At 36.4% G+C, this 20998-nt stretch overlaps 1 pseudogene; it reads right to left on the reverse strand.

The window, feature by feature from the left end:
* Positions 1-725: 725 nt before the first annotated feature.
* On the reverse strand, positions 726-1911 carry LOC112321345 (developmental pluripotency-associated protein 4 pseudogene; annotated as a pseudogene).
* Between the last annotated feature and the right edge of the window lie 19087 nt (positions 1912-20998).

Below are 20998 nucleotides of genomic sequence, written 5' to 3' on the forward strand. Positions count from 1 at the left end.
AGCACTAACAATAATTTGTATATGACAAAATTTCCTGAACACAATAAATGAGTTATTTTTACATACACATTTAAGACATATTATGTATTTATGACTAAGAAATAACCTCAAACATTTTAAACAGCAGAAACATACAACTACAACTGATAAGAACACTAGAAAAGTGCCCTGTGTTTTTATCCCAGAGACGCACCATAGGAAACCAGATTAAGAAAACTTTGAAAAATATTTTGTATATTACGAAACCCAACTGGTGTGGCCCAGTGCACTGAGCACCAACCTGTGAACCAAAGGGTCGCTGGCTTGACTCCCAGTCAGGGCATGTGCCTGGGCCGAAGGCCAGGTCCCCAGCAGGGGGCACATGAGGCAACCCCACACTGATGTTTCTCTTCCTCCTTTCCCCTCTCTCTAAAAATAAACAAATACAATCTTTAAAAAAATGTTTTGTATATTAACAATGAGTTTTCTGGGAAAACAGAGAATAACAGTTTTTCCTTTGGCTTAAGATAGTCAACAGTTCGAAGTCATTAAACTTAGAAGACAGCAGCCCCCTAAAAGAGCCAGAAGTCTGAGGCAGGAATCTAGTGTGGGAGCACTCTTGTTTCTTCACTCCCTCTACAATGTTCACTTGAGGTTCCCACTGTGAAGGAGCTGCTGAGGTCACTTCTGATTCACAAGGATTATCGTTTGACAGTGTGACTTCATCTTATTCACTGTGATGAATGATAATTTGTAAAATGCTTTTCTATTTTAAAATGTAAATGTCTACATCCCAACAGACGAAGTGGCAGGCATGTTGGGAGTCTGAAGGTAACACCTGCTCCCGCCAGTCTGTGGGCCTGGAGAGCAGGAAGCGTGGAGGGTGTCTGAGCAGCCTGGAGTTCAGCATCCGTGGTACCATGGAGTTCATTGTAGTCACCTTTCTACTGCTAATTATAATCATAGCTGTACTTTTTTTCTTGGCATTATAATCTCACTGGAGGCTTTTCATTAATACCTTATTCCTATGAACACATCTGGGGCACAACATATTGTCCTCCAGGTGCGAGGGTGGAAGGCTGTAGGAAGGTAGCAAAAAGAGTGCACACACTTTCCCTCGTTTTTCAGGAACCCAGGCTTGCCCAGCATAAAACTGTAGCTTAATCCAACCTTCTGTGTCTGCAGGGAAGCTTCGCCCGTGGACAACACACCACCTGACACCAGAGGCCTCTTGTGGTGACTGCAATGTCTCCATCTGCTCAGTACTGGCTGTGATTCTGCTCCAGGAGGTAAACACAGCTTCTGGCGTGGAAGTTGTCATGGCAACATTGTCCATTCCCTCAGGGAGAGAAGTAGCCCCTCCAAGACCAGGCATCCCCTCCTCAGGGAGAGCAGTCACTTCAGGAAGACCAAAACTTTCCAGAGTCATTCCCTCCTTTTCCATCTTCAGTTTTCTTTTTGATTCTGTCAACACCCTGGCCTCCTTTGAGGAGACGGGAATATACTTTTGATTAGGGTAAGCATATTCACACAGCCTCTTATTTGCTTCCACTTTCAAGCCTTTGGTGCTCAGCTTTAGTTGCTGGCACCAAGCCCTCACGATGTCTCGGTGAAGCAGGTCAACTGGTGGCAATTTAAGAGGCAAGGGAGGAATTGGGATCTTCTTCTGAATTCTGACTTTCTTATTGTCTTGTTCCATCTCTTGTGGACAGGAAGCTTTGTCATCTTTCCTAGATCTTTTCTGTTTGGTTTCCTTCCCTGAGGTTCTTTCTGTACTTGATTCACCAGCAGCCTGATGTTCCTCTTCGGCTTTTACTGGTTGGAATTTGGAAGCCATTTTCCCTGCCCCTGACTTCTTTTTGGACTTACGCTTCTTGCCTTTTGCATTTTCCATACTCAGAATAGAACATGAGGTTGCTAAAAAGAAAATCTTCTTACTTCTGATCTAAGCTAATTTCTAAAGTAAGAATAATCTCAATTACAAAAGTCAGGAAGTCTTTTTTTCCTGGAACCAAAAAGTTGATATAACGTCGATGTAGAAACACAAAAACAAAAAAATATAGACAGAAAACAGTGAAAAAGAAAAAGGGGAAAATCACAAAGGACCATAGTTTTAAACATATTATGGATTTCTATAATAAAAATAATGCAGTTCTGGTGTATGAATACACCAATAGAATGAAAATTCCAGAAATATATCCAAAAATATGAGGAAATTTACGATATGATAAAGGTGGCATCTCAAATTACTGGGGCAAAGATAGACTTACTTTTTTAATGGTGCTGAAACAACCACTTAGCCATTTTAGAAAATGATAAAGAGAGAGCCTGTTTCACACTATACACAGAAATAAACTCCAAATAGGTCAAAGGTCTAATGTAAAAAATGAAATTATTACTAGAAAAAATTCTGGATGTAGGGAAAATATTACCTAGGTCTCAAAATTCATATTCAATAAAATGAAGGACTGATAAATTTGAATATACTAAAATGTAAAAGGTATGATAAAAATCCAAAAGCAAAATTAAAAGATAACTCACAAACTTGGAGAAAATTTCCACCATGTATGACAGTTAAACAACTAATATCTCTATTATTATAACAACTCTAGGTAGTTGAGGGGAAAAGACCAAAAACCCACTAGAGAATGGGAAAATTTTGTCACACATAGATATATATTTCTTAAACATATGAAAAGATATTCAACCTCATTCATCATAATTGAAATGCAAATTGAAAGTACTTTGAGATACAGCAAGTCTTCAAATAGTGTCATTTCACTCAATGTTTTGTTTTGACATTCATGAGATGCCTTAGGAGCTTAAATGTTGTTAACACCAATTAGCCTATGGTAGAATTTGTTTCATTGTATACCCCTTTGTCTCAGGTCTATTGATGATGTTAAATGAGTACTTACTGTACTATAATTTCATCTATCAGATTGGCCAACATTATGGCAATGCATTCTATTAGTGAAGCTGTAGGAAATCCGGCACTTTCATTCCTGTGAGTGGGAAAGCAAAGTCATGCAACAGTTACAGTGGAGAATTTGGTAATATCTAACAAACACTACAAATGCCTGTACCTTTTCACCCAGCAACCCCACCTCTAGGACTTTACACTACAGATACAATTCCACAAACTGGAAAATACATACACACAAGGTTATTCATTACAGTGTCCTATGCAATTGCAAAATATTAAAACAATCTAAATACTTATTCATAGGAAAGTGGTTGAATAAACTATGTAAAGTGTAAAGAGTATCTATAGTATGCTAACTTTTGTTTAAGGGAAAAAGGGAAATAAAACTATATATTAATTTACTCAGTTATGTAAAAAAGAAACACAGGAAAGATAAGTCAGAAACAAATGATATTTGTTACTTCCAGGGAATGAATAGAAATGGGGTGAAAAGTATTGGTAGTGCTAATGGATACAGGGCTCAGAGTTACACTTCTATTACTATACATTTTTCTTCACAGTTTTAGAATTGTGTCAATATTCAGATGTTTATAAAAGTAAAATTAATTAGGATAGAGAACATAAAATTTAAAGTAGATAATAAATGAAAAAACAAATTTAATGGTATTGAAAATAAATAACATCTCAACACTGAAGGGGAGGAAGAATAACTAAATCAACAAACTTATTAACATAATATTTTTACTGTATACCCTGAGTCTACAGTCCAAAAAACCCACTCTAAACAAACACTGAATTTTAGGTATAAGGTTTGTTTTTCTCAGTGCTATGGGCTAGCAATTCTGAAATACTTGTGGGTGTGTGTATACTAGGATTGAGCAATGAGTGTAACATATTGTAGAGAAAGGGAGACAGATTTCTTACTTTCTGAGGAGAGAGTTTTAAATATGGAAACAGTGGAGGTTAGAATGAGTTCTTTGATTTTATGTTAAAATCAGAATTGGAGTTAACAGTTTAAGTTCATGGTTTGTCAGATAGATGACATATTTTAGATAAATATGTATATATATATGTGGGTGTATGTATACTTATGCACATATATCTATATTACATGCATATATGCATACATACATGCAATACATATATACATATCTGTACACATATTCATCTAGATGGGTATGCATACACACAAACACATGCACATTCTAGCTTTGTCTACTGAAAGGTTCTAAAGTAATGGCATCCTAGAAGTAATGAGCATCTAGTATCCAGATCTTAGTCTCTACGTATTAATCTCCACCAGAATTACCCAGGACTTCTTAAAGAAATAACTGTTGACAGGTCTGCCACAAGAAAAGTACAAGATGATCCTAGAACAAACTCCTTGTGTCAGAGAGTCATGATGAGGTCATGTCAAAATGACACAGGAGGCAGCTTGAATGTGTTCCCAATGGCAAAATCTGGGGCAATTTGAACATCAAATAAATAATGGCAAAATGGTTAATAATGCACTGAATAAAATAAAAATGCATAAATTCATATAGCTATACATATGAATAAATAGAGGAGTGAAAAGTCTCGTTTTAACATTTTTTTATTGTTGTTGAATTACAGTTTTCTGCCTTTTCCCCCCACCCCTCCCTACCACCCCAGCCCTCCCCGCCTCCTTCCCGTTTCCACCCCCTGTTGTTATTGTCCACGTGTCCTTTATAATTGTTCCTGTAAACCCTTCCCCCTCCCCCCCATTATCCCCTCCCCTCTCCCTTCGGGTTACTGTTAGCTTGTTCCCAATTTCAGTGTCTTTGGTTATATTTTGCTTGCTTGTTTGTTTTGTTGATTAGGTTCCAGTTCAAGGTGAGAGCATATGGTATTTGTCTTTCAGCACCTGGCTTATTTCACTTAGCATAATGCTCTCCAGTTCCATCCATGCTGTCGCAAAGGGTAGGAGCTCCTTCTTTCTTTCTGCTGCATAGAATTCGGGAAAGCTCTTATTTATAGTAAAATGTCAACTACTAAACATAAGGGGAATTAGAGAATTATAAACCACTATTTGTTAACCATCACAGGAAGTAATGATTCAAGGCAAGATTCATCAATGGATACTAATCTAGTGGGTGAAAATTTGATGAAAAATGACATACTAAATCATCTTAAAGCATCTCTCCAAAATATACTTATTAATTGTAAAAAAAAAGATAGTAACTTCTGAATACTATCTTAACCAAAAGACCAATGCTAACATTACCTCTAATAGTACTTTCTGATAGGCTGCACTGAAAAAAAGACAAAATATGTCCACAATCAAAATGTTGTGGGTTCAGTCCCTGGTTAGGGTATATACATAGATTGTGGGATTGAGCCCTGTTTGGGGTGCTTACAAGAGGCAACCAATTGATGTTTCTCTCTCACATTGATGTTTGTCTCTCTCTCTCTCTCCCCCTCTTTCTCTCATCAATGAATATATCCTCTGCTGTGATTAAATAAAAAAGACAAAATATCACTCCTGTGGTGTGCATAAACTGAATATAATCAAGAGGAAACAACAGCCAAATCAAAACTGAGGGAGAAAACTCTTAAAAGATATGAAAGCCATGAAAATCTAAAACAAAAGATCTTCAGCATGAGTAAAGAACAGTTTTATATTTTAAAAAAAACTAAAGAGATATGTATTTTGCCAGGTATAATGCACACTTTTTTGCTCAAATTTTTGAGGGGAAAATAAGGATGCACATTATATGTGGGTAGTGATACTTCCTTATCTATATAAATGTTTTTAATTCTTTTATTAATGCTTATGCATTAAAAGCGTAACTCTAGGAAGCAATAACGATATCTGTATGCAAAATAATACCCTGAATATGATAATCAGTTTTGTTTCTAAATATAAATTAAATAAAAAATTAATTAAATAATTAAAATGAAATATTTTTTCTCTGAAAGTTTGGGCCAAAAACATGGGTGCACATTACACACTGGAAAATACAGTAAATGAATGCAATGTGTGATACTAAGTTCATCCTACAAAGAGAGTTTTTTCCTTCTGCTATAAAATTCATTATTGGACAAATGACAAAATTTGAATAAAGTGTATAGATTAAATACTAGGTTTATGTCAGCAGTAATTTCCTGATTTTGGCAAATCTACTGTGGTTATATAACTGAATATCCTTTTTTTTCCCCTTGTCTTTCCTTTTATTTATTTATTTATTTTTTATTGTTGTTCAAGTACAGTTGTCTCCATTTTCCCACCACCATTTTCCCCTAAGAGAACAAGTATTTAGAGGTTAGGAGGCCTCATGTCAATAAATTATCCTCAACACTTTAGAAAAGATAATATACATGGTCAGACAGAAGTAATGCCTGTTTGAGTGTGGTTGGTAGTGTAATATATGGGTATAATAATTTATAGTTTTAATTTGAACATTTCACCTAAAATGTCATATGGTCTGCTTGAGTGTGATATTATTATGTTACAGAATTACATGATTATGATTTTGTAATAAAAATGGGCATTATCTGTGAACCCTGAATATCTAGAAAGTGACAAAGCAAAGTTGATAATGTGTTAACATTTACAAAATTTGGGTGAAGAGTATTAAGACATTCTTTGTACTATTCTTGCAACTTTTCTGTAAAAGTTGAAATTACTTCAAAATTAAACTTAAAAGGAAAATATTTTTATTTAAAATGAGGGTCAGATGACATAAAAATGGGAAAATATTGAGCTATTGACATTAATTAACAATGAGTGACAGCTTCATGGTGGTTCATTAGACTGCTCTCTCTACTTCTGTGTATATTTGACATTTTCAATAATAAAAAACACTTATAAATCCCTGCAACTAAACTTAAATTTTTTTATGTATTTGTTTTTAGAGAGAGGGGAAGGGAAGGAGAAAGAGAGGGAGAGAAACATCAATGTGTGAGAAACATCAATCATTTGCTTCTTACACACCCCCAACTGGGGACCTGATCTGCAACCCAGGCACGTGCTCTGACCAGGAATCAAACCGGCAACCTTTTGGTTCACAGATTAGCTCTCAATCCAGTGAGCCACACTGGCCAGGTCTAAACGTTTTGGGTTTTTTTTTCTTTTTTTAGAGAGAGGAATGATGGGGTACAGTAGGAGGAAGAGAGAGTGTGAGAGAGAGAGAAAGACAGACATTGATTTGTTATTCCACTTATTTATGTATTCATTGGTTGGTTGTTGTATGTGCCCTGACCCAGGATTGAACTCACAACCTTGGCATATTGGGAAAACATTCTTAACCAACTGAGGTACCTGGCCAGGGCCACTGTGGTTAATTTGATTCAGAAGTCTAAACTCACTAAAGTATGGAGAAACACATGGACCTGTTTTTCAAGAACTACTACATATTTTTCTTTATGGCATCTACTTCCTCTTGAGTAATGGGAAATAGTTTAATTTCATAACTTCTCTATTATTTTTGACTATTAAATGATTCTAACTTGAGATAAATAATTAATAATACTAGATATTATTATCACCACCTAGTTCAAGTTCCCCTTCTTTCTAGATGCTCAATCTCTCTACGTCTTCATTAGTCTAACTGAGATTTGGGGATGTTGAAGACATGTGGTCTTTTTCATCTCTCTCTTCCTCTTCATACCTCCCCTATACTTTGTCCACTGTGGAAACATTGGCTGAAGAAAAGGAATATATTTACTTATGAGACAATACTTATCTAGTGATCACCAAAAGTATTTCAAAGCCTTGTTGGAATTTTAGAACCATAACAGAATGGTATAGGCCTTAACAATGTAAAATGGTATAGACCTTAAGAATGTAAAAATAACAATCATTTAAATAAAAAATGAGTAGTTAGGAGAAGGCAAAACTAGAGGTAGTCAATGGAAATGACTAAGATTGGAACTGATCAAATTAACAACAATAAAAAGCCTCCAGCTTAAAGTTTTTCAAAATCAATTTTCTTCTTTATAGGATATTTTAGGTACTAATCTCTCTTGTGATGATGAAATATTTATCTGAAATAAATCAATTCATTTAGTTGTATTTCTGTTCCTCTTTGTTAAACTCAAGTAGAAAGAAGCATAAAACTTAAAACTACAAAAATATGAGGTGGCATCAGCAAGATGGTCAAATAAGATATCACTCTTCAACAATAATAACTTGGCATCCAGAACAAAAGTGCCTTCTAGAATCTTTGGCATCCAGACAGGGATTGTGAAACCTCAGTGCAGAACAAGATCTAGGAGAGCCATTTTGAGAAGGCAAGCTCAAACTCAGACAGCTGACTTGCTGACTATGGTCCTGACTGGGCTATAGACCCAGAAATAGGTCTATTATCCTTGAACAATCAACTGCAGCCCTATTTGACTATGGGTCTATAAACCAGCACCTTATGTCAAGTGATATGGGAGAAGTCACATTCAAACATCTGTCAGGTACCATAACACAGTCCCAGCTATAGACACTGAAGTGGCCCATAAACCAGCTCTAGCTTCCTTCAGCTACAGTCTGGGAACCCATGGAAGTAAGCCTGTAGACTACAGATTCTGAAATGGCCATTTAACTGGGTTCTAGCCTGGCCTAGCCTCAGTCCGTGAATAATCTTCTGGACATAAGAACACAACAGAAGACACTCCTGATTGTACCTCTTGGAGATCCTGAAAAATCCTGCACTTGGCTCTCTTTTCTCCCAGACACAATCTACAAGTAGAACTCCAGGCACACAAACCAGTGGGAGACATTCCCACCTATGCTCTCAGAAATCCTAAAAGGGCCCTTTACTTTGTTCCAGCCCATTCCAGCTGCATTCCGTGAGCAATCCTGAGGAGATACACCTCAGGAGATCATGCAGTGGCCTTGTACTTGGCTTTAGCCTTTCCAGCCACAACCAGGGAGCAGTCCAGTGCACCCAAGGAGCTAAAAGGGGACACACCCATCCATGTCTCTAGAGCCAGGTTTATAGACTTCAATCTGGGCTGTGGAAATGAAAGCAGCCCATGGTTCCAGCCCCTTTCAGCCACAGTCAGGGTGAGGCCTGCCTACTCAGGGATCTACACAGTGACAAGGCAGCAACATTCCCAGGGACCTGGCAGGTATCATACCCATTTGCACACCTAGTAATAGGCACAGTAGCTGAGGCTGCAACTGTGGACCATGAAGGAGCCCCTTGTTCCAGTGCCACCATACTGAACAAAGTACTGAAGGTAGTCACATCCACCCAGGGACCAGATGGGATCATTGCCCATCAAGCCTCTTATACCAAGCCTGCCAACCTTGGACCCCACTGCAGACTCAGCAACATCCTGGTAATTGGTGCCAACAAAGCACGACAGTGATTCTGGAGGTAATATCCCTAGCCAAGAAAACAGACAGGAGAAGGTCTTTACCTGCCATAACCAGGCTATAATGTCAGGATGAAGTGTTTGTGCCTTCGAACACACAAACACCAAAGTAAGGCTACATGGATCATGAAGAATCAGGAAAATATGACACTAGCAAAGAAAAGTAACAACACTCAAATAACCCACCCCAAAGAAATAGAGATCTACAATGTGTCTGAATAAAACAACAACAACAACAACAACAACAATCATCTTAAAGGAACTCAGTAAAATACAAGAGAATACAAAGAACTAACAAAATCAGAAAAATAATGTATGAACAAAATGAGAATTTAATTAAAAAATAAAAACCATAAAAAACAATCAAACAGAAATCCTGAGGCTGACAATATAACCACAGAACAACAACAACAAAATGCATTCGATAGAGAACTTCAACAACAGACTTGATCATACAGAAGAAAGAATCAGCAAAGTCAAAGAGAGATCATTTGAAATTAACCATTTCAAGAGGCGAAAAGAAGAAAGAATGAATAAGAGTGAATAAAGCCTACATGAATTATGGAAAAGCATCAGGCCAACTAACAGTTGTGTCATAAGGGTTCCAGAAAGAAAAGAGAGCGTGAGACAGAAAACATAATTAAATAAATAATAGCTGAAAACTTTCCAAATCTAGGAAGACAGATGGGCAACCAGGTCCAAGAAGCTCAAAGGACATTAGGTAAGATTAACACAGAGAAGATTACTACAACTTACCTTATAATCAAAATGTTAAAAGTCAAAGACAAAGAGAAAATTCAGAAAGAAGCAAAGAAAAATGACTCATCACATCAAGAGAATCCCTCCACCATCATTCCCCCATACAGCTAGTAGATTTCTCAGGAGAAACCTTACAGACCAGGAGGAAATGGGATGATATACTGAAAGTGCTGAACATAAAAAAAAAAAAACAAAAACCTGCCAAGTAATAATACTACATTCAATACTATATTCAGCAAAACAGCCCAGAAATGGAGAGAGAAACCTTTCCAGTCAAACAAAAGCTAAGGCAGTTCATGACCACTGGACCCGATTTATAAGAAATGCTAAAGGTTCTTCAACTTGAAATGTAAGGACACTAAGCAACAACATAAACATATGAAACTCACTGATAAAGATAAGAGCATAGTCAAATTCATGATAATCTAACATTGTAATGATGTTGTATAATTCACTTTTATCTCTAACACAAAAGTTTTAAAATAATATTAAAAATAACAATAGCTAAAATAATTAAATAGATGCACAATATAAAAAGATATAAAGTATGACATCAATAGCATGAAATATAGGGTGAAAAATAAAAGTGTAGAGTTTATAAACATTATTGAAGTTAAGTTGTTAGATTAAAACAAACTGTTAAGTTTTATACAAGCTTCATGGTAACCACAAAGCAAATATCTATAGTAAATACACTAAAGCTAAAAAGAGCAATTAAAGCATACCACTAGAAAAAGTAAATCACAAAGGAAGATAGCAAGAGAGAAAGAGTGAGAACAAGAGTGAGAGAAAAGAGAGACATCTCCATTTTGGAAAAATATTTATATCTATCCACTTATCCATTCACCAATCCATTCATTCATCCTTCTATCCTTCCATATCTATCCTTCTATGTAGATTTCTATATTTTTGTTTATAAATCTGTATATTTACATAAATGAGATGTATATCTGCAATATTTTCATTAACTATTAATAATAGTTATTGATAGATTATGCTTTTTTGCAAAATGGTTATATTTTCTTCTTCTTCTATATTGCTTGAATTTTAAAATTAGCACCAAGCATCATTTTTCAAAAAAGAAGTCATTATTAGTTTTCAAAACAACCAATTTATCATATAATATCATAGCACTTTTCAGGTAGATTGAAACTCAACTTTAAATCTTACTACTAATTCCTTGATGGCTTCCATCCAAACTCATAAAATAAAGGCACAGACTCTTTGGAACAAAGCAATATACTGTTATAATAGCTTTAATTTAAATAACCTAAAATGTTGAGTATAATATATTTAACTATACAATTGTAATGAAGTTTAATTAGAATTTCTGAATTTCAATTTATTGGTTATGCCAAATTATTAGCTGGGAGAACTAAAGCATTTCCTTATAAACAATTAATTTCTAGGAAAGTTAAGTCAAAGGGAGACAATGGTGAAAAAGTCTTTCAATATCAAGAACTCTAGTTAAGTCTACTTTGATACAAATGTAGTGATACAGCAAGCTATGACTAGTATCACTAATGAGAAAGTGTATAGCAAAATACTATAAACAGCACCAGTAGCTGAGAGCAAATAATCTAAATCACAGCACTAAGAGAGGAAAGCAAAAATCAAGTCCCTAAGGATACCTGTAAAAGTGCATGCATGATACTAACAAGTACTAAATTAAGAAAACCAAAATTTCACTTATTCACTTATTCACAATTTTAAAAGTACACTAACATTCTAGGGTAAAAAAAGTGATTAACAGTGATAACACAAAGTCTATCATCTGAAATAGTAAACAAGAAGTGTATTATCTCCAAATTCTATTATACATGGGTGTTTCAATAATCTTATATATTTGGCATCCCAGCCACCATCATAGTGATCTAGAATAGATTTAATGAAATATGGCAATGGTACCATAGGCCATCATGTAATGTCATTAAAATTATACCAAAGAAAACAAAAAAAGCATGAAAGTTAAAATATTTGCTCAATGCATCCTGAGTCAATAAACTAAGGTTATTGAAATAAATACCTCAGTTTCCAGCAAACATTAAACATCAATTTTCAAGATTGTTGCACATTAGCTCAAAAGCATAATAAAAATTATATAGCCCTGAAAGGTGTGACTCAGTTGGTTGGGCATCATCCCACAGAGTGAAAGGCCACCATTTTGAACCCTGATCAGGGCACATGCCTGGATTGTATTTTGGTCCCCAGTAGGGGCGCATATGAGAGGCAACTGATCAATGTTTCTCTTTGACATAGATCTTTCTCTCCTTCTCTTCCCCCTCCCTTTCCCTCTCCCTAAACATAAAATCACTTTTCAAAATTATATAGATTATTTGTAAAGAATAGAAATCAATGTTAGTATAAACATATGTATGTTTATGCAAAATGTGTTTCATTTATTATTTCTTACCCTTTTATCCTATTTGTGTACTTACATATTTTATTTTTCTTCTACTAGTTACCTGTTTTTTCATTGTATATCATGTGTGCCAGATCATGCAGTCACTCACATCTGATAGATGTTACATAAACATTTCCAATTTTTAACCTGAAACTATTATTTAACCTGTATTTCTCTCTTCTATTGTAAAATGAGAAATTTAGCTGCCATTTCATTCTCTTAAATGGTCTACCAACCAGATTCAATTTGTGTAAGAACATTGGGGATTTTCATCTTTTTAAACATTATTATTTTTCATACTATATTATTTGTATTTGCAAATTATATTTTTATTTTCATAAAATAATATTCATAAAAAAGGTTGTGTTGTGTTTATTTGCAGTGCTCGCAACTCATTTTATTATAACCTGACTTCCCCTTTGTAGAGATACTTATGTTTATTCATCCTTTTGTTTTTCCCCATGGTCTCTAAATGATAATTTGTACATTTTGTCTTTTCTACAACAGACTTTTTAATTCTGATTTTGAATGAAATAATAGTCCAATCTCTTTGTTGTGATTAGAACCTATTTTGGATTTTTGTTAACAGTACGATTTTATAGTTTGTGATACAACTCTTCAATTGAATCAATGGTTTCTTTAGGTCAACAACTACATCACATCTAAACTTTTGCTACTAAATTGACTATATGAACTTAAAATATACATCTGACACAGTTTTCTCCAGTAAAAATAAACACCCACCAAATTCACTTTATATTTTGGCACAATTTTGATGCTTTATTTGACAATTTCACTGCCTTCCTCCCAAATACCATCTATATTTTCCCTCTTAAAAGGTAAAAGGAGCATAAACTGGTAACTCTCACTTACAGTTCACCTCTTCCATATGCAGAATTAAAATATACGTGGTGAAAATATTTGAAGACATTCATAAGCTAAATCATTAAATCATTTTTTTAAATAATGAAAGGCATCCATTTCCAGTCCTCTTTTCAATAAGAGCATTTTTCTGGGAACAAGTCCATAACAACTTAATGTAATTTTTGGATCAATTTTATGTCTTTCTTTATTTACAGAAAGAGGAAATGAGATGTAATTCTTTCCATTCACATAAGATTTAATATTATAGTTTGCCTGGAATATTTATTGTCTTTCTTTGAGACTTATAGGGATTGAATTTGACAACCCAAATGTTGTAGCCAATATTTAAGATATAAAACTTGCAATTTACATGATTAGTATATTAACATTTAAATAATTACAAATGCACTGCCTCAATATATACAGAAATAAAAAATTAAACAACACAACCCTGATTGGCATGGCTCAGTGGGTTGGGCATCAGTATGCAAACCAAAAGGTCACCTGTTTGATTCCCAGTCAGGGCACATGCCTGGGTTACAGGCCAGGTCCCCATTTGGGGAGATATAAGAGGCAACCCATTGATGTTCCTCTTTCCCCCTCTTCCCTTCTCTATAAAAATAAATACAAATAAAATCTTAAAACAATTAAACAAGACAATATTTCTGAAAACTATTACATTATGTAATGTAAGGAATGACACAACAAAATGTGGTTGATTGTAAATGTATCAATTATCATATTAAAACAACAAAGAAGTACAAAGGGCTATACTTCTGTGATAAAATGTCCAGTGACATTGAATCATAAATATCAGCAAAAAATAATGGCCAATACCAAAATATAAAAAAGGAGCTCTTACCTGCATGAGGCCCTTCACAGGCATTCATCAACCTTACACATATTTCTAGCTAAAATACTTACAAACACATCAGAATAAAATAAGAATACAGCATCACCATAGTTGCCTTGCTTCCTATATATATTTATGATAAAATAATTTTATTGATGATTATTTTTTGAAGATTAAACTTATCTTTTTAAAAGATTTTATTCATTTTAAAAAATATATTTTATTGATTATGCTATTCCAGTTGTCCCATTTTTTCTCTACTTTATTCCCCTCCACCCTGTATCCCCCCTCCAAACATCCCCCCCTTAGTTCATGTCCATGGGTCATACATATGAGTTCTTTGGCTTCTCCATTTCCTATACTGTTCTTAAATTCTCCCTGTCTATTTTGTATTTCCCATTTATGATCCTTATTCCCTATACCTTTTCCCCCATTCTCCCCCTCCCCCTTCCCCACTGATAACCCTCCATGCAATCTCTATTTACATGAATCTGTTCCTGTTTTAGTTGTTTACTTTGTTTTTGTTTTTGTTTTTTTAGGTTCAATTGTTGATAGTTGTGAGATTGTTATCATTTTACTATTTGTATTTTTGATCATCTTTTTCTTAGATAAGCCCCTTTAACATTTAGTATAATATGGGCTTGGTGATGATGAACTCCTTTAACTTGGCCTTATCTGGGAAGCACTTTATCTGCCCTTCCATTCTAAATGATGGCTTTGCTGGATAGAGTAATCTTAGATGCAGGTCCTTTCCTTTCAAGACTTTGAATACTTCTTTCCAGCCCCTTCTTGCCTGTAAGGTCTCTTTGGAGAAATCAGCTGACAGTCTTATGGGAAGTCCTTTGTAGGTAACTATCTCCTTTTCTTTTGCTGCTTTTAAGATTCTCTCCTTATCTTTAATCTTGGATAGTGTAATTATGATGTGCCTTGGTGTGTGCTTCCTTGGGCCCAACTTCTTTGGGACTCTCTGAGCTTCCTGGACTTCCTGGAAGTCTATTTCCTTTGCTAGACTCAGAAAGTTGTCCTTCACTATGTTTTCCAATAAGTTTTCAATTTCTTGCTCTTCCTCTTCTCCTTCTGGCCCCCTATGATTCAGATGTTGGAATGTTTAAAGCTGTTCTGAAGGTTCCTAAGCCTCTCCTCATTTTTTGAATTCTTGTTTCTTCAATATGTTCTAGTTTATTGTTTATTTCTTCCTTTTGCTCCAAACAAGTGATTTTAGTCCCATTTTCCTTCCCATCACTGTTGGTTCCCTGTATATTTTCCTTTATTTCACCTTTCATAGCCTTCACTTTTTCCTGTATTTTGCAACCATACTCAACCATTTCTATGAGCATCATGATTACCAATGTTTTGAACTGTGCTTTTGATAGTTTGGCTATCTCTTCGTTGCTTAGGAGTATTTTTTTTCTGGTCTTTCATTTGGGATATATATATTGGGATATATATATTGGTCTTGGCATCCCTGTTACATAGTAAGGGACAGAGCCTTAGGTATTGGTCAGGACAGGACTGCATTGTGGCACTGTATGTGGGGGGAGGGGTCCAAGAGGGAACAATGCTGTTTCCTCAGCTCTTGGCCAGCTTTCAGTCACTTCCTCCACTACCCACGAATAAATTGGTCCCTTCTGATGCTGATTCCCAGGTGGGTGGGTTTGTGTACATTCTAGGACCCAGTGGGTCTCGAACAAACTCTCCTGTGAGGCTGGGAATTTCTCTGCTGCATCAACCCCCCCCAGGATTTTTCAGTCAGAAGTTTTGAGGCTTTATTTCCCCATACTAGAACCCTGGGTTGCGTGGTCTGTCTTGCTTCCCAGTTGTTACTCCTGGTTTTTCTGCAAGCCAGTGTGGGACTTCCTGGTCCACCAGCCACCGCCTTGACCACCCCAGGTCTCTAGCTGCCATTTTGCTGTGAGTCCTCTCTATGCTGGCTGCCTGTCTCCTCCCCTCCTACCGGTCTGGTTTGAATGTTTCTCTAAATCCTTGGTTGTCAGATTTCCATACAGTTAGATTTTCTGGCAGGTCTGGTTATTTTTGTTTTTCAGTTTGTTGTTGTCTGTGTAAAGTGCACATGGACGAAGCCAAAGGGTGGAAGGATCAAGGGTGGGAAGTGGAGATGGCTGGAGTGGGGGGGATTGGTGGAGGGAAAATGGAGACAATTGTACTCGAACAATGAAAATATAAAAACAATTTGTTGTTGTTTTTCTTTTGGTTGTGCAGGGAGGGAAAGTGTATCTACCTATGCCTCCATCTTGGCCGGAAGTTTCAGTTGAGCTTATCTTAAAAATGGATAATAATAGTTCTACTGAGTATTGACTTTGAGTCAGGAACTCTTTTAAGCACTTTGTATGGATTACATTACTGAATTATCACAACAACAATATTGTGTTAAAAGCAGGTAATTATTATCCACATATTATTGATATGGAAATGAAGTTCCCATTAAGTAACCTGTACAAGGAAAAATAGCTAAGGACCAACCAGGAAACAACAAAAGTACACTGGTTAGACCTTATGTTCTTCTTTTTTTTTTTTTTTTGTTATTCAATTACAGTTGTATGCCTTTTCTCCCCATCCCTCCACCCCACCCCAGGTGAACCCACCTCCCTCCCCCCTCTCCACCCTCCCCCTTGGTTTTATCCATGTGTCCTTTATAGTAGTTCCTGTAATCCCCTCTACCCACTGTCCCCACCCCCACCCCCCACCCCCGCCCTGGCTATTGTTAGATTGTTCTTAACTTCAATGTCTCTGGTTATATTTGGTTTGCTTTTTTCTTCTATTGCTTATGTTCCAGTTAAAGGTGAGATCATATGGTATTTGTCCCTCACTTCCTGGCTTATTTCACTTAGCATAATGCTCTCCAGTTCCATCCATGCTGTTGCAAAGGGTATAAGCTCCTTCTTTATCTCTGCTGCGTAGAATTCCATTGTGTAAATATACCATAGTTTTTGGATCCACTCGTTTGCTGATGGGCACTTCGGTTGCTTCCAGTACTTGGCTATTGTAAATTGTGCTGCTATGAACATTGGGGTGCACAGATTCTTTTGGATTGGTGTTTCAGTGTTCTTAGGGTATAATCCCAGCAGCGGAATTACTGGGTCAAAGGGCAGTTCCTTTTTTAGTTTTCTGGGGAAATTCCATACTGTTTTCCACAGTGGCCTCACCAGTCTGCATTCCCACCAACAGTGCACGAGGGTTCCCTTTTCTCCACATCCTCTCCAACATTTGTTTGTGGATTTGTTTATGTTGGCCACTCTGACTGGTATGAGATGGTACCTCATTGTGGTTTTAATTTGCATCTCTCTGATGGCTAGTGATGCTGAGCATCTTTTCATATGTCTCTGGGCCCTCTGTATGTCTTCCTTGGAGAAGTGTCTGTTCAAGTCCTTTGCCCATTTTTTCATTGGGTTATTTGTCTTTCTGGAGTGGAGTCGTGTGAGTTCTTTATATATTTTGGAGATCAGGCCCTTGTCTGAGGTATCATTGGCAAATATGTTTTCCCATACTGTTGGTTCTCTTTGTAATTTGGTGCTGTTTTCTTTAGCCATGCAGAAGCTTTTTATTTTGATGAGGTCCCATTTGTTTATTCTTTCCTTTATGTCCCTTGCTTTAGGGGATGTGTCTGTGAGGATGTTGCTGCGTGGAATGTCTCAGATTTTCCTGCCAATGTTTTCCTCAAGGACTTTTATGGTGTTATGGCTTATATTTAAGTCTTTTATCCATCTTGAGTTTATTTTCGTGTATGGCGTAAGTTGGTGATCGAGTTTCATTTTTTTGCACGTAGCTGTCCAGATCTCCCAACACCATCTGTTGAAGGGGCTGTTTTTGCTCCATTTTATGCTCCTGCCTCCTTTGTCAAATATTAATTGATCGTATAGACTTGAGTTTATTTCTGGGCTCTCTATTCTGTTCCATTGGTCTATGTGCCTGTTTTTATGCCAGTACCAGGCTGTTTTGATGACAGTGGCCTTGTAATACAGTTTGATATCAGATATTGGGATCCCTCCTGCTTTGTTCTTCTTTCTCAAAATTGCTACAGCTATTCGAGGTCGTTTATGGTTCCATATGAATTTCTGCAATGTTTGTTCTATATCTGTGAAATATGTCATGGGTACTCTAATAGGGATTGCATTGAATCTATAAATTGCTTTGGGTAGTATGGCCATTTTGATGATGTTAATTCTTCCACTCCATGAACATGGTACATGCTTCCATTTGTTTGTATCTTCCTTAATTTCTTTCTTCAGTGTTGTGTAGTTTTTTGAGTACAGGTCTTTTACCTCCTTGGTTAGGTTTATTCCTAGGTACTTTATTTTTCTTGTTGCTATATCGAATGGGATTTTTTTCCTGATTTCTGTTTCTGCAGTTTTGTTGCTGGTGTACAGGAATGCCTTTGATTTCTGGGTATTGACTCTGTATCCAGCTGTTTTCCCAAATTCATTTAGTAAGTCGAGTAGTTTTTGAGTGGAGTCTATAGGGTTTTCCATGTACACTATCATGTCGTCTGCAAACAGTGACAGTTTCATTTCCTCCTTTCCAATCTGGATGCCTTTTATTGCTTTTTCTTGTCTGATTGCTGTGGCTAGGACTTCCAATACTATGTTGAATAGGAGTGGTGAGAGAGGGCATCCTTGTCTTGTTCCTGATCTTAGTGGGAAAGCTCTAAGTTTTTGTCCATTGAGTGTGATGTTGGCTGTAGGTCTCTCATAAATGGCCTTAATTATGTTGAGGACTGCTCCCTTTATTCCCACTTTGCTGAGTGTTTTTATCAGAAATGGGTGCTGTATCTTATCGAATGCTTTTTCCGCATCTATTGATATGATCATGTGATTTTTGCCTTTGCTGATGTTGATGTGATGTATTATGTTTATTGATTTGCGAATATTGTACCATCCTTGCATCCCTGGGATGAATCCCACTTGGTCATGGTGGATGATCTTTTTAATATATTGCTGGATGCGGTTTGCTAATATTAGGTTGAGAATTTTAGCGTCTATGTTCATCAGAGATATTGGCCTGAAGTTTTCATTCTTCGTTGTGTCTTTATCTGGTTTTGGGATTAGGATGATGTTGGCTTCATAAAAAGAGTTTGGGAATCTTCCATCAGTTTGGATTTTTTTGTCTGTGAAGGATAGGGGTTAGTTCTTTCTTAAATGCTTTGTAGAAATCTCCTGTGAAACCATCTGGTCCAGGGCTTTTGTGTGATGGGAGTTTCTTGATGACTGCTTCAATTTCCTTTGCTGATATTGGTCTGTTCAGGTTTTCTGCTTCTTCTTCATTCAGTTTTGAAAGATTATATTTTCCTAGAAATGTGTCCATTTCATCTAGGTTTTCAAATTTCTTAGCATACCGGTCTTCATAGTAATTTCTTACGATCCTTTGTATTTCTGTGGTATCAGTTGTAATCTCTCCACTTTCATTTCTAATTCTGTTTATTTGGATCCTCTCTCTTTTCTTCTTGATGAGCCTACTTAAAGGCTTGTCGATTTTATCTTTTCAAAGTACCAGCTCCTGGATTCATTGATCCTTACAATTGTGCTTTTAGTCTCTATGTCATTTAGTTCTGCTCTGATCTTGGTTATTTCCTTCCTTCTGCTGCTCTGGGCTGTCTTTGTTGTTGTTCCTCCAGTTCTTGTAGGCATAGGGTTAGGTTGTTTGTTTGAACTGTTTCTAACTTCTTAAAGTAGGCCTGTATTGCTATGAACTTCCCACTCAGGACTGCCTTTGCTGTGTCCCATAGGTTTTGGGTTGTTGTGAGTTCGTTTTCATTTGTTTCCAGGAAGTTTTTGATTTCTTCCCTAATCTCGTTCTTGACCCATTCATTGTTTAATAGCATGCTATTCAGTCTCCATGATTTTGAGTGTTTGGGGTTTTTACCCTTGGGGTTGGTTTCTAGTTTCAGACCCTTGTGGTCAGAGAAGATGCTTGATATGATTTCAACTTTCTTGAATTTGTTGAGGCCTGCTTGTGTCCTATCATGTGGTCTATCTTTGAAAAAGTTCCATGGACACTTGAAAAGAATGTGTGTTTTGCTTCTTTGGGATGAAAAGCTCTGTATATATCGGTTAAGTCCATTTCCTCTAGGGTATTGTTAAGTGACACAATATCTTTGTCGATCTTTTGTTTGGAAGACCTGTCCATTTTTGATAGTGGGGTGTTAAAATCCCCTACTATAATTGTGTTGCTGTCAATATCTTTCTTGAAATCCTCCAAGATTTTCTTCATGTATTTGGTTGCTCCTATGTTGGGTGCATATATATTTATAATGTTTATGTCTTCTTGATGAATTCTTCCTTTGAGTATTATGAAGTGACCTTCTGGGTCTCTCTTTATGGCCCTTCTTTGGAAGTCTATTTTGTCTGATATGAGTATTGCTACCCCTGCTTTTTTTTCCTGTCCGTTTGCTTGGAAAATTTGTTTCCAGCCCTTCACTTTCAGTCTGTGTAAGTCTTTTGTCCTGAGATGGGTCTCTTGTAGGCAGCATATGTGTGGGTCATGTTTTCTTATCCATTCATCTGTTCTATGTCTTTTGATTGGAGCATTTAATCCATTTACGTTTAAGGTTATTATCGATAGGTAGTTATTCATTGCCATTATTTCCTACCTGTGTTCCTCTGTCTTTCTCTTTTCCTTCCTTTCCTTAAAGCAGTCCCTTTAGCATCCCTTGCAGAGCTGGTTTGGTGGAGCTGTATTCTTTTAGACTTTTGTCTGGTTAACTCTTTATTTGGTCTTCTATTTTGATTGAGAGCCTTGCTGGGTAAAGTAGTCTTGGTTGCAGGCCTCTGGTTCTCAGTACTTGGAATATTTTTTGCCATTCTCTTCTGGCTTGGAGGGTTTCCATTGAGAAGTCAGTTGCTAATACCTTATTGGGGCTCCCTTG

The sequence above is a fragment of the Desmodus rotundus genome, chromosome X, assembly GCF_022682495.2.
Source record: "Desmodus rotundus isolate HL8 chromosome X, HLdesRot8A.1, whole genome shotgun sequence".
NCBI lineage: Eukaryota > Metazoa > Chordata > Mammalia > Chiroptera > Phyllostomidae > Desmodus > Desmodus rotundus.